Raw genomic sequence first — 16093 nt, forward strand, 5'->3', positions numbered from 1 at the left:
TGTGAAATATCAAAACGGATGAAAACGTGAAAACAACATGCAAATGAAAGCATTTCAGTCGAGAGGCAAATGAGAGACTTAAATGATTTAGCGAGCGGCACATCAACTGTGTGCCTTTTTAGGATACATTATTGAGTCCCTGGGATGAAATGCTGAATTAAAATTCATGACACTTATTAAATATTTCCTTCGGTTAAACCGTGCAGCGGTGTACAAATTCATGCATTTAAACAGGGAAACACCCCAAACAAAAACGCCTCATAAATGCAACATCATCTCGCGTTCCCGAAACTTTGAAAGGAGCACAGCGCACATTAATCTTCTTCGGGTTGCGATGACTTCAGATGACAGTTTGAGAGAAACCAGAGCCAGCGTGCCACCAGGCCTCTTAATCCCCATTATGCATGCTTACATCAGGCCACTGTACTGTTTTGATGAAAACATAACAAGTCATAATGAATGGAAATTAATGTATGTTTTGCGGGATCAAAATAGCACGTAATTACACCATTACCCCTGGTGATACAGGTATGCCCCTATCTAACATCAAGGTTCTCTCCAACAAATATTTCCTTGAGGTTAGTTTGTAAACAAATTAAGTTCATTATCGGGGATGAATGGAGGTAAACAGAACCGTGGCGTGTATGCAGGGCCATTTCTAGCTTTTTGGGGGCCCTATGCAAAATGTTGTTTGGGGGCCCCTATTTTGTGAAACTATGGTGGGGGGATTCCAAACCCTTTAAGGTGGGCATGCATTTAACATTTAAATGCATCAATCTGGTGCACTTTAACTCATTCCCCGCCAACACCGTTTATATACGCTATTGGGCGCCATCCTTTGAACGCCAATCACGTATATATACGTTATTTGATTGTTTTTCCTTTTTTTAAATTGTAATATTCTATTCAATGTCAGGGAACGTATGTTGCCGTTAGAAGGCATACTGCGACCCGAGGGTGCAGTACCGGCCAGATCCTCCCAGGTGGCAGTATCGAGAGTGCAGTAAATCCTGTTCCAGACCCTGTGTTACACTCAAATGTCTCCGGGCGCAGTTTTCTGGGTCGGGCGAGTCGAGCGGTTCTCCCGATTGCATTGAAGCGAGTCAAATACCCCCGATCCATATGGCGATCAAACAATAGGAATATTATTTTTGCAATACTCCCGATCACAGGTAAGTACAATCTGATGTAAATTCTAGCTTGATCGTGCAATGTTTTTATACCGATCCAGCTGATCAGCGTTTTTGTGTTCAATACGAATGCCGTTACTGGCAATCAAAGAATCAGAAACGACCCCCCCCCCCACACCTTTCATGCATTCATGATGAAAGTATTATATACATTTGATTTGGGAATAGTAGCGCATCCGGGCAAGAAAAAGCCAACGTTTATAGTAGAATTCACGTATAAGGCTATAACTCAGCCTTTCAGGAATTACCCCAGACCACTCTGAAATTATACTTATATTCACCATGGGATAACGCGCGAACATATGCATGGAAAATTATCTCTTTTTTGCATCTTGGATGGAAGAAAGTCACTGTCAAATGACCATAGTATTGTCCCCATAGCTATAATATAGAATATAGATATAGCTCTACAAACAAGGTGATGCACTCCTATCTTTAAAACGTGGCATAGCTACAACGGAACCCATCTAATACCCGGCGGTCAATGAGTTAAGATGAAAATAGGCTAGATCCGTGAACAAAAATTATATATTTTTTTCTCACAAATTCAAATCAAACATCTCAAGTTGACCTCACAATGACATAAAGTGATAATAAATTATCTGGGGCTCCCCTACATCAAGAAACTATTTTCCTTCACAGAATCTGCATTATAACATCTCCCAAATGCACATAAATGAGACGGATACTCAGTGTCGGGAAAGTTCACTTTTTACATGAACTAGTTCAGTTCACAGTTCACACATTTTTAAATGAACTAGTTCAGTTCATAGTTCATAATAAAAAAATTTGAACTAAAGTTCATTGTTTCAAAAATGAACTCGTTCATAGTTTATAGTTCTTTTTTCAATATGCTATTATTTGTAAAAATTATTGCCACAACCCATATAGAACCACAGACAGCAATCAGAATACTGGCATTTCCATCCCACTGTGATTATCAGTGTTTCCCCTACCACTGTCTTGAAGGGGCAGCCCGCGTTGCGCGTAACAAGTCTCTTGTGTGTGTGTGTGTGCGCCCGTCCCAAATCTGGTACACTTTTGAACGAAGTTATACTGTGATAGAGCGCAGAGAGTGAACGCGTTCACAATTACGTTCATCTATGTTCAGTTCATGTTCTCCCAAAATATGAACGAGTTCATGAACGATCGTTCATTGAACACATTCAGGTATATCACTGCGGATACTGCATTTCCCTTAAATTTAAATTAAACTATTTAAGATAAAGTTAAAATTAAATAAAGTTTGAAAATGCAACTACATTTTTGTCAGTAAGCTACTTATATTTTTTTATACAGGATAAATTATACAGTATACAGTGTATTGAGTGAATAAAAAAATATATAATAATTATAATATATATCTTAATTATATATATATAGCAGTTTAGGGGGGGCCCTGGTGGCTTCGGGGGCCCTATGTAACCGCATTGTCCGCATATGGCAAGAAGCGGCCCTGCGTGTGTGTGTTTGCTGGTATTCCACACGGGCAAGGCACTTCCCTCAGGAAAATAGCATCACGGTATAAAACGTTCCATCTGCCAGGGCAGGTACAACATACTGTACTTAAGGATTTATAGTACATGATCTTACACACTTCTCAGAGCTAAATGGGACATACTATTGAAAACCGCTTCTATAAATTAGACTATGTTCTGTATTTTTGCGACCTTACAAATACCGCAGACCTTTTTTCAACATACATTTTCTTAATGATGGTTTATTATGAACGAGTTTGTGCCACGATAAGCACGACTACATGGACTAAAAGCGAGACAGAGGACTTCACCATCAGTGGCCTCCACAATTAGTCTCTGCCTGATCAGAGGTTGCTAGAAATTGACCTGATTCTGAAGACCGTTTCTATTCCTGATCTCTCTCTCTCTCTCTCTCTCTCTGCTCCTGGTCCGAGGATATGAAGTAATGAAATAATAAAGAGTAATTTGAAGGTTGCGGGGCTGAGTGACCACCGCTCCCACTCGTGGCTTCTCTCTTGCCTTAGCGAGTACAATTACACAGTAAGTTTGATCGGCAGTGATAGAGAAAACAGCAGGGGCTCATAAATATGGATGGAGCGTCTCAGAAAATAAATTAACAGGGTCTGCTGGCCTCTCGGCTGCCCCACTTAGACTGTCAATTACAGACCTGACAGGAGCCTGGTGAAAGAGCCACACACACGCACACACACATGCACGCACATGTGGTGCGCACACACACACGCACATGCACACACACACACGCACGCACACACACATACATACATACATACATACATACATACGTACGTACATACATACATACATACATACATACATACATACATACATACATACATACATACATACATACATACATACATACATACATACATACATACATACATACATACATACATACATACATACATACATACATACATACATACATACATACATACATACATACATACATAATATATACATACACACACACAGGCACACACAAAAATTAAACTGTGCATTTGGGACTATTCTGAAGTCATATAGCCGTCACCTGATTTATTATCAACAGACAGAGTTCAGGCTGTATCGCGTGTATAAGAGCTTACTTTTACATGGAGTAGTGTCACAAATCCGCTATGCAGAATCCAAGGCAGACGGATTGATTCCACAGAGAAATGAGAGAAAGTGAGGTTTCTTCACCCAGAGGGAAATGGCTGGCTTCCTATATTTTGGTGGCTTCATACTGTGTGCAATTGGAGACCAGTGTTTTGGAGAACAGCAGTAAGCCACATTCTGACCTTGTCATGCTGCTGGTTTGAAGCCACCTTCTTTACTGTGTGATAGGAGCTAGAATTGAGCATTGCTGTATGGATGTGGCTTGATTCTATAGCGGAGGATATCTTCAAACATTGATGGTCATAGAAAATATTGGTTTTAGAATAACTATCCCTTATAAATATTCATTAATATTAAAATGCATTAATTAATTCATTCATTCAATCTTTAATTCAACCCCGAAAATGTATTGAGGGAAAGTTTGTTAATGATTCAAAACTATGCCTTTAAATTAGATCATTAATAATGGTCAGGACTCCCTGGAAGAAGAGATCTTGTATCTCAATGGGACATTCCAGGGTAAATAAAGGATAAATAAAAGAAATTAAAAAAAATTTGTAAACTACTTCTTTTTCAGTACAACTAAACCCTCTCTGCTTCCAACTCCTCCTAATATTCTAACATCATCGGTACTGGAAAAGGCAACACCAGAGCCCTCTTCTCTAGACAGTCACCTACTACAGCCACCCAGCACCAGAGCCCCCTTCTCTAGTCAGCCACCTACATACAGCCACCATTTTTTCCCACCGAAATCAACACCATCGACCTACAGCTGGCCTTCCACCAGGAGACCTAACTAAATACAAATGTATATATTTGTTAAGACCATGTCAATAGTTTATAGACCATATTGGGACTTTATTCTAAAGTTGCAAGTATTCCTCATTTATTAATGTTTACAAAGGTTTTGCAATTTCATCTGTGGTGTTTCGTGCGTGGAAAAATACAGCATCCAGAACAGCAGATAGGTGGAACTGGTCAAGGTACAAACAAAACAACTATTAACAAATACTTATTTACTAACTACTTAAAAAGCTAAATACAAATATTTAATTTTATTCGTATTCTATTTTATTGTATATTATTGGATGTTGTGGAACAACAACCAATTTAATTTCAAAAATGTTTGCTGTAAGGTACTGAATGACTTTTGAGTTTTGCACAACACGTCTGACGATTGCATACCCAAAGTAATTAGCTATTTATCATACTTTATCCTTATAGCACGATGGTCTCTTTTGAAAGGAAACATTGTGAACTTTCTTCCACAACAGGAATAATCACTCTGGGTGCTAATGAAAAGAGTTTGAACACACTGAAGTAAACGTTTTGTTTAATAATAATAATAATAATAATAATAATAATAATAATAATAATAATAATAATAATAATAATAATAATAATAATAATAATAATAATAATAATAATAATAATAATAATAATAATAATAATAATAATAATAATAATAATAATAATAATAATAATAATAATAATAATAATAATAATAATAATAATGATAATGATAATGATAATGATAATGATAATGATAATAATAATAATGATAATGATAATGATAATAATAATAATAATAATAATAATAATAATAATAATAATAATAATAATAATAATAATAATAATAATAATAATAATAATAATAATAATAATAATAATAATAATAATAATAAACTTTATTTGTATAGCACCTTTCATACAGAAACTGCAGCTCAAAGTGCTTCAGAACAGAAAAGCATTCCTGGATGTATTGTTAAAAGGCATTTTAGCATCTTTCAACAAGTGAAATGAGTGGATCAGAGACCAGCAGCGCTGCATTTAGAAATACAATTGTCTTGCTTCTCTGTGTGAAAAGTTGTAGAGAGAGAGAGGGACAGAAGAGGAGAAGGGGGTGGATGGTGGGCGGGTGGAACACAGGAACAAGAGAGATTTGGGTTGGTATTGATTTTTCCTTAAAGACACATACTCCACAAATATCAGCTGCTGTAATAAAACCCAAAAGCAATAACACGGCATCTGCCAACTTTCTGTCTTTCTTTTTTTCTCGTTCCCAATAACTTTTGGAGCCAGAGCGTCTGTGTACATTACACTGAGCCTACCTTTGATAGGAGGGTGGGGGAGAGGGGGTGGGGGGAGGGCAGCCTGTCCTAAAACATTATACCAGCTCTGATAGAAAATTAAAGCCTGTGAAGCCTTAGGGGTTCAGGATCCGATCCATTGGCAAGGTATGGATAGGAGAGTAAAAACACAGCCCTTCAGCTATTGCAAATAAGAAAATAATTTGCTTCTCCGCATTTGAATAATGAATCTCACAAGTTACCTTTGAGGAAGTCGGGTTGCAAATAAGCAGTGAACAAGCAGGCCACCAGAGTATTACATGCTACACAAAATTAATGCATATTGATTCTCGGCATCAACAGATGGAAACTTTTGATTTCCATCAGGATATCTTGGCGGCCATATAATTTCAGGTAGGAGAAAAGTTCTCTACGCATTTGCAATAGGATAACGTGTGAGGCAGGGGGGGGGCTAGGGGGTGGCTACTTGGGCTCAAGCCCTGAATGTTTTCTGAAAAGCCCCGAATCTATTTTAAAAAAAAAAGAAAAAGAAAAAGTATATATATTTTTTTTTTTTTTTTTTTTTTGACAATTCATCATTGTTACATGAAAATATGTTTGCACCAGATTTAGCAGAAGCTAATTTCCATCTGTAGTCTATCCAGCTGCTAACTGTATTTGAGTGAGTTAAGTCTTGGTGTTATGGTAGACCGACCTAAGCTTTAAATCACAATCAACAAGTTGACAAAAACATAATTCTTCCACCTTAGAAACATAGCTAAAGTACGGCCATTTATAAATCAAAAGGACGCTGAAAACCAGATCCATGCCTTTATCTCAAGCCGACTCGACTACTGTAATGCACTCCTTACCGGCCTCCCGAAAAAATACGATGATAACTATTTTATTGCAATGCACTATTGCATTATTTTATTCTATTTTACTAACTATTTTATTGCACTGCACTATTTTACTTTGTATCAGTGATAATCAAACCGTAAACAAAGACGCATATTAACACTTTCAAGGTGGTGGTATAAGTAAAAAATTGTGGTGTCGAAGTAAAAAAAATCCCTATCTGGGCTAAGCCCCGGATCTCCTACAATCCTAAATCCGCCTCTGGTGTGAGGGGAAGAGAGACAGAGAGTTGGGAGGGTCGGGGTTTATGTGTGTACAGGGTGGGTTGGGGTGGGGGGGGGTTGGCTGGGAATGAGTGTTGAGACTTTTTGGCTCACGCTAACTTGGCTCCTTCTAACTTACCAGTCATCACTGGTTCTCTCCATTTATTTTATGAGCTGTGCCACAAGCTAAACATAGGCAATGAGAGCCAGTATATCACCGGGGTTATCGAGTGGGCACCTCCCTTCACTGGTGTTCACTGAGTTAGACCCACAACACCTCCGCAAGGCCCAACAGTTAGTTAAAGATTAGATTAGATTAGATTCAAATGTATTGTCATTATACAGCACAAGTACAGTACAACCAAAATAACTTTGGCATCCAACCAGAGTGCAAATGTGCCAGTAAAGTGCAACAGCAATATACAATGTAGAGGTGATTAAACTAGGTAAAAAATATTAGGAATGTTCGATATTGGCTTTTTTACCGATATCCGATATACCGATATTGTCCAACTCTTAATTTCCGATACCGATATCAACCGATACCGATATATGTGGGGTTTCTAAATAAAATAAGAATTTGTTCTTACTTGCTTGCCTGGGTAAATGTAAAAAAAAAAGGAAAAAATATATATACTGTATATATATATATATATTTTTTTTTTGAAAACCAATACCGTTCATTTACGATATTACATTTGAATGCCAATATCGGCCAATAATATCGGTAGGCCGATACTATCGGGCATCCCTACAAAATATACAAATTAGTACTACTGAGTGTAGTGCTAATCAGATGTATGTACAGAGTTGTAGTATAATATGTACAGTGATACAGTAAGACAGTATGGTAGTATACTGACCAGCAGCGTAACTAGTAAGAGTAGGATGTGTACAGATATAGATATAGTATCTACAGATAGGCTATGTAAAGGTGCTATGTGCAGGTTACATGCCTAAGTAAATGGAAGATTGCTCCACTTCTGCATGGTCAATTTGCATGTTCTTGGTATCTAGGAACATCTAGGTACTTGGGGGTATGTATTTCCAGTGTCAGAAATATTGTGTCTGTTACTAGTAATTATTCAATTGTAATGAATAAATGAATTATGATTAATTATGATTTTGATGATGATCAAAAATTGATACGGGTAGGAGAAAATGCTCACTGAGCTCATTCACCACCTTATTGAGATCATGTGTACAAAAAATCTAAGCAAATGAACCACGGGAAGATGATTAAACAGAAGGATTTGTAGATACAGTAATTAATGATAATCGACTTTAATTATAAATTCATATTTGACCTTGAACTTGACCTTGACCTTATTATGGCCAAATCATACATCTATGGATAGGGAAAATGCTCCTCTTTCCAATGGCAGGGTTGAATCTGGATTTAGTCATTTCTTGCGGTTTTTACGATAATTAGCATTTTCTGATAAATTTGTATTTCCGATAAATCGTATAAAACATCGATAAAATGAAAATATACACTTTGACTACTGTTTTTGATAGGGTTATAGTCTTTACTCTTGGCTACAATTTTTTTTTTAAACATTGATCTCTTAACATCCAAGGGCCCACATGTGGACGATTCTTTGCCGACCTCTAGTGGCTCGGGTGTGCATTTCTTTTAATACATATAGATAGAATTAAAGCCATATTTGTTGCCTGTCGATTGCCCTTTCAGGTGACAAAATCCGTTCAGCGGTTCTCGAGTTACATGCCGATATGTGAGGCGTGCCCCAAAGTACGCAAAAGTACACATTACCACCCCCGACTCCCGGGGCTCTAGCTCCGTCAATCATTTGGCAATATCGAAAATCCTTGCACAGGGTTGTAGCCAATGAGTGTGGCTTTCCAATGATACCCCATGATATGATAATTGGGGATCTAATACGGTCTCTATTGATCGATTTATGATAAAGAAAAGCAGCGTCCCCCTATAGGGGGACCTTAAGGCTTAACAGGTTAATACATACAGGTGTCTATTAGGGCTGTCCCCGACTAAGGATTTGTGTAGTCGACTTTGATTGGCCGAAATTTGCCGATAGTCGACTGGTAGTATATATTTTTTTTTAATCATTCCATTTGGGCTGTGGTGGGTGCTTAAAGTCTGAAGGAGTCGACTGAAGGCTTCTTGTCCTCTGCGAAAGCATGCAATTGGTCCACTGATGGATACATCTTGATATTTGTCTAGTCTAGTGTGTTCATTAGATGGGTGAAATCCTCTTTCAGTGCCTCTGTGCCTTTCTGGTATGTGCGCCATTAGCGTTAGCCACGCTTCTAGGCCTCTTTGCTTCATTTTGGAAAGAATGATGAAAAATATACGTATATATATTGTGGCAGATATCAGCCCCCCTTGCATGGATATGTGAAGGACGGGAGATATTACTGCCACGTAAGGAGTGGGAACAATTAGGTAGCTGATTAGTACTGATAGAACACACCTGTACATCATTAGTTCACCCACATCTCACACGCACACACCCCAGACACACACACTACAAATACACTAGGTTAGTGAGAGGTGAGTTGAGTGGAGGTGAGGTTGGAGTTGTTGCATTGAGAGAGAGATTGTTATATTGGGAGTTTTGTGAGGTGAGAGCAGTGTTCGAATGAGGGGGGGGCAATGGGGGCTCAGCCCCCATAGATAGAGTCTGAGCCCTCATAGTCAAGAGGGTCTCTCAAAACATTTATATAATTTTTCTTTTTTTATATATATTTTTTCAATGTACGAATTAGTATTATTTATGTTACCTAAATAAATTGTTAATAGATAATATTTTTCTTTTCAGTTTTTAAAAGAACCGAGTAATTAATGTTGTGGAATAGGCTGCATTTCACCTCCAAGCCGCTATGCGTCACCCATGAGCGTCGCCCATAACGCTACTCCAACCTATTTTGGTGAAGAAGAAGCAGCAAGCAGCTGCATATGTAAACAGGAGGTTGCCGGTCCGCTTCTATACTTTAAGCAAGTGGCTTGTCCTTCCGCGTTCCCGTTTTGCGCTCTGATTGGCCACGCACGTTTCTGGTCATGTGACATGTGCACCAATCGTGGGACGGCAAGTTTATCACTGGTTAAGCTTAGGCGCTCTTTTGAAGTTGGTTAAGGTTAGAGTTTGTCTTAGAGCATGGCGATAGAACGCCTGCCCTGATTCCAAACTCTAACCTTAACCAACTGCGAAAGAGTCGCCTAAGCTTAACCAGTGATAAACTAGGCGTTAGGTAGTTTGCAGGCTGTTAGACCCGGAAATAGGCGCAGAACTTGCCGTCCCACGATTGGCGCACATGTCACATGACCAGAAACGTGCGTGGCCAATCAGAGCGCAAAACGGGAACGCGGAAGGACAAGCCACTTGCTTAAAGTATAGACGCTGCCGGTCCATTGTGTCATGCAACTGCGACTCAAACGTAAACACTAAACAGTACGCCACATGCCGCCAAAAAAAAGGCTCAACCCGCCGCAAGGCTGTACAAAGCTGGACAGCTTTGGCTTTATAAACAGGCCAAAGACTGACGCTGTTAGTGCAAAAAATTGTGAGAATAACACCTCTGCACAAAAAAGGCAGTAAATTAGACCCAGGCAACTACCGCCCTGTTTCTATCCTTACCTCCATCTCGAAAGTCATGGAAACAATTGTATACGAACAGGTCGAAAAATACCGTGCGGAAAAAATCTTTATCTACGAATTCCAATCTGGCTTCAGAACATCCCGCTCCACTGACACATGCCTTCTCTATTTAAACGACCACATCAAACAAGAGGTGGACGCGGGCAAATACTGCGGCATGGTCATGCTGGACCTATAAAAGGCCTTCGACACTGTCAATCACACCATTCTGATTGACAAGCTAAAAGCAATTGGTTTTGATAGTCTATCAGTGAGCTGGATGCAATCCTACCTGGAGGGGAGAGAGCAGATGGTGATGGTAAACGGTACCCTTCCCCCCCCCCCCCCTCACAGTGAGCTGTGGTGTTCCACAAGTAGTGTTCCGCTACTGTTCCTAAAGACCGACGGCTTCTCAGTTACAGTGGGTGACAATATTGTCACAAGGAAAGAAGATATTACCTACCTGGGTTCCATCCTAGAGGCAAATCTTTCCTGTGACAAAATGGCATCCAATGTAATAAAAAAAGTCAACCAACGAACTCGATTCTTGTACCGGATCTCCTCACTGGTAAACAAGAATACCCTGAAGACTCTGGCCGGAGCACACATTCAAGGGTACTACGACTATGCTTGCACCTCATGGTACCAAAGCACCTCAAAGGCGCTAAAAACTAAATTACAAACATCTCAAAACAAACTGGTCAGACTACTGCTTGACCTTACTCCTAGAACCCACCTCACCCCTGCCCACTTTGACAACCTAGGATGGCTTAGAGTAGACGACAGAGTACAGCAACTTGCAATGGGCCTGGTCTACAAGATACACTACACGACCAACACGACCATGTACATGTCAAAATACTTCCCAAAGGTCAGTGAATACCACGATCACAACACCAGAGGGAGCTCCACAAATCATGTTAAACCCAGATTCGGCTCAAACAAGGGACTAAACACGTTTCGCAAATTATGCCACATCAATGTGGAACGCCCTACCCAAAGCTGTAAAGGAATGTGAATCACTACCCACTTTCAAAAACACTCTCAAAAAACACCTACGGGAGACTGCAATTCGAAACTGGCCCCTGTAAATGTCCTAACACAACCCCCTCCAATGTACAGTAAATTACCAAGTATGGTCTTGTCAATATTCCAATGTACAGTTTTGCTTGTACAGTTGTACAGTGTCCCCCACCCACCCCTCCTACCCAACCTCCCCCCCCACCCACCCAACCACCTCCAATGTACAGCCCCCCCCCCACCTACCCAACCTCCTCCAATGTACAGTTTCTACGTCAAATGTATATACTCTCTTTTCTGGACTCTTTTCGTATCACAAACAGTACTGTATTTGCAAATCTGGTATGTCATAAATGTATAGATGTAGCAGTACTGTCTATCTGTATGTCATGTATGTCATATATGTTATGATGAATTGAAAATGGGGGACCCTGATGTAAACAAGACGAAAGTATTTCTCTGGTCTGCATCCCCTTAACAATTGTATGTATTGAGCTGTACTGTACTGTATCCATTCTGCAATCTGTTAATAAAGTTTTCAATCAATCAATCAAGCTCTGCTGCTCCTGCGCGCAGTGCGCCTGTTATTGTTACCGCGCCGGTTGCCACTGCCAGACCAGAGTCTCCACCACTAGACCTGGACTGCGCTGCTACTCAACCACCACAATGCTGGGGTCCGAGTCAGTGGACCTTTTGGAAAAATAAATATAGCTGGTTATTTGCCAAGGAGGGATGCATTGGCTGCCTTCCATGTAAAAACGCCAAGACATTGTTAAATAAATCATTTGGAGCCCATTTGGCAGAGCAGTGGATGAATGGGACTGTGACTAGCCCTCAGAGCAAGAAGTTGAGGAAGAAAATATACTTCCACAGTGATAGCGTTGCTCATAAGCAAGCTATAGAAATAGAAAGTCAAAACCAGAAGGAAGTGCTTCCAAAAAAAGTGAGCGAAATCACATCTGCTTTGCTCAAGTAGACAGCCAGTTCATTCAGGGCAGCATACTGTCGCTAAAGAAAGGTTGCCTTATACCAAATTGAACCCCCTTATGACACTTAATGAGTTGAACGGTGCGACAGTCGGGCCAGCTCACCGATCCGATCATTCTTGTGCACACAGATCATAGAGCACATTGCCACAGAGATGAAAAAAATTTGTTTCTCATGTCAAATCGCAGGATTCACGTATCAGTATAACACTGGATGAAAGCACAATTCATGGAAAAGCTTACATGATAATTTATGTAAATTATGTCAGATGTCATGTCACTGGGGATGGAGATGTGGACAACGTTTTTCTTGACCTTGTTGAACTTGATCAGGGCACAGATGCAGAGTCACTGTGTAATGCGCTGAAAACCAGCCTTCAGGCAGACGGGGCAGCTGCTCTAACTGGGAGAAAGACTGGATTCATAGCTAGACTGAAGCAGGATTTCCCTCGACTTCAGTCAGTTCATTGTCTGGCTCATCGTTTAGAATTAGCAGTGAATGACTCCTTAAAGGAAGTAGCTGGCTGCAATCATAGAGTTTTTACTCGCAAAACTCTATTCTCTTTACCACCATTCCACGAAAAATGCAAGGGAGCTGCAGGAAGCAGCTGCTGAACTGAATATGCAGATTCTGAAGATCAGACAAGTGTTTACAATAAGATGGGTGTCAAGCAGTTTCAACACTGTCAAAGCTGTGCTGAAGGATTTTCCAGTGTTAGCACATCACTTCAAAACTTCTAGTGAAGATGACTCACGTTCCGGTGTTGAGAAGGCCAAGTACACTGGTTTACATAAGCATCTGACATCTACTGGATTTCTTGCTGATTTGGCCACAATGAAAGACGTGTTGCGTGAACTACAACGTCTCTCCCTGAAACTACAGCTACGTGACATGTCTCTGGTCACTGCAAGCCACCACATTGACCAAACGATCGAGGTGCTCTCTGCCATGAAGGACCAAGGAGGGAAAATGGAAATTAAAGTGAAAACAGGCATAGCCAGCAGCCACTTCAAAGCGGTTGATCTCACCAAAACGCTGCCTAAGATAAAGTGCGCCTGCATTTTGGTCTATGCACTGGCAATGACAATAATGGAATCTTGATCTTATCTTCAGGCAAGGCACATCAGGGACAGGGTGAAACCTTGAAAAGACTCATAGTGGCGAGCAACACCATCCTTCCGACCTCTGCAGAGTGTGAGAGGGGCTCTTCTGCTTGCAACGACACAGACCGTGAGACCAGGAATCGGCTGCAAGCTAGGAGCCTCACCGCACTGTTGTTTGTGGACCTGAATGGGCCTCCTATCAACAAATTCGACCCTCTTCCGTACATACAATCCTGGATAAAGAAAGGACATCGTACTTCAACATCATGGGTTCCAGGATCACGACCAAAGCCTCCTGAAAACACTTTGGTCGTGAGCACTTTGGTCTATCTTCTCTGCGTAATGGTAAGAGAATGGCTTTTACTTTTAGCCAGGCTATTTATATGCATTTAACGTACGAACATAACGTATAGAAAAAGGGCAAAAAAAATACATTGGCTGTGACTATAACAAACAGCACTGTCCAGACTCCAATCCCCCCAATATTCAATCCTACGCTAATACAATTTGTCCCTCGGAAATAGAGTAAATGTATGTATGTAACACAACAACTATACATATATAAATAAACAATAAACCTCAAATGTACTGTCCTTCAACAGGCAGACAGACGGAAGTTCGGAACCGAAGAGAGAACGAGTGAAGAGGGAAAACTCAGCTACAGGGAGCGGGCGTGATGGGAAGAACGGTCTTCTGGATTCTGGACTGACACGAGACACTTTAGAGGTGTAGGAGGAAAGTATTAATTGAGCCTGGGCCTGGTGGTATCTTGGGCTGCTGAAGCCTGGGCCTGGTGGTAGTTGGGCTGTTGGAGCCTAGGCCTGGTGGTTGCAGTGCTGTGTGGAGCCTGGTGGTAGCAGTGCTGCAAGGCCAGATGGGCTGGTGCTGGGCCTGGCCTGGATGGCAGATGAGCTGGTGCTGGGCTTGGCCTGGCCTGGATGGCAGATGGGCTGGTGCTGGGCCTGGCCTGGATGGCAGATGGGCTGGTGCTGGGCCTGGGCCCTGTTCCCCGTACCTGGTTCAACTAATTCGATCAAGATGTCATTATCCAGATTCAGTTAACCCGATGTTTGAAGCCGGGATTTTCCTGTTCCTCGAAGGTGGATTCAGTCTCGTTAACTCAAGCCAGACTTGAGACCCAGGATAAGTGCGCGCGGCCGCTCCAGTTGAAAAGCCAGCACTTATCGATAGCAGAGATCCTGATTCTCTAGCGGCATTGATTGATTAATTGATTTAAAACTTTATTAACATATTGCAGTACGGCTCAATCGCCTCGCCGACAAGTTAAATGCGTTATCTATAGGCACATTTTAAGTCCCTCATTACCTCAATCAATCAGATTATATTTCTTTAAACTTGCCTGCTGGATTGAATAATCAAATGAGATCTTGCTAGCGAAAATAATTAGTTAAACTGTTATACAAAATAACGATACGGCTCTCTTCCCATTGATTGATGTATGGTCGATCTTTTACTTATCTCCACTGTGGTGTAACGGGTTCTTCTTTTGACTTTCACGCAGACGACCGGGGTTCGAAACCTAGTCTTTCCCTTCTTTTTGCGATGTAGGAATAATTCAATTTGGTGCACGTTGAGAGCTATATAAATAATGACATCCTCAATGCATGTAGATTTATAATATTTTAACTTGAAACTAGGCTACTTTGGCGTATAATCATTAATATTATATTCCAAAAAATTATATTGGAAACACGGGGTTTCGAACACCGGTCACTCGGTTGCCAGGATTGAGCACTACCGCTGCACCACTGTGCCAGATGGGATAAATTCATTGTTTATACATTAATGAACGAGACAAGATCCACAATCCACGCATAGACACTTCAATTTTATGCTTGAATGAAACAAAATCCAGGCGCTCCATTAAACATCCACAGCGGAGAATATGAAAGGAATCAGAGCCAAACGAGCGATAGGTTTCAATCATTAAAAATATCCCCGCGGGATTCACATTTGCAATGCTGCGCGTTGTTAAAATAACCACATAATGTGTACATCGCACCGAGCGAGCGCCACGGTATATATAACGTGCATTATTTAGGACAAAGTGAATTTAGTATCAGCATTTTGGGTCTATTTTACATTTCAAAAGCCCCCTCTGGAAGAATGGAGCACAAAAACGTAATTCAGAATGGTATAAAGCAGATCCTAGACTGTGGGAATAATTTCAGGAAGCGCGCTGTCACTTTCTTTGCGGGGGCGTGGCTGTGCTTCATCCGGCTAACTTGAACTTAAACCCTGCTTTCGACCAGGCTCAAACTTTTGGATCTGTTGTCATGGTGATTTGGACAATCCAGGTACGGGGAACCGGAAAGTCCGGCTTAAGTCAGACTTAACCGAAAGTTATCCGGCTAACTCAGTTATCCAG

The sequence above is a fragment of the Notolepis coatsorum genome (genome assembly GCF_963971535.1).
Source record: "Notolepis coatsorum genome assembly, chromosome: 3".
Lineage (NCBI taxonomy): Eukaryota > Metazoa > Chordata > Actinopteri > Aulopiformes > Paralepididae > Notolepis > Notolepis coatsorum.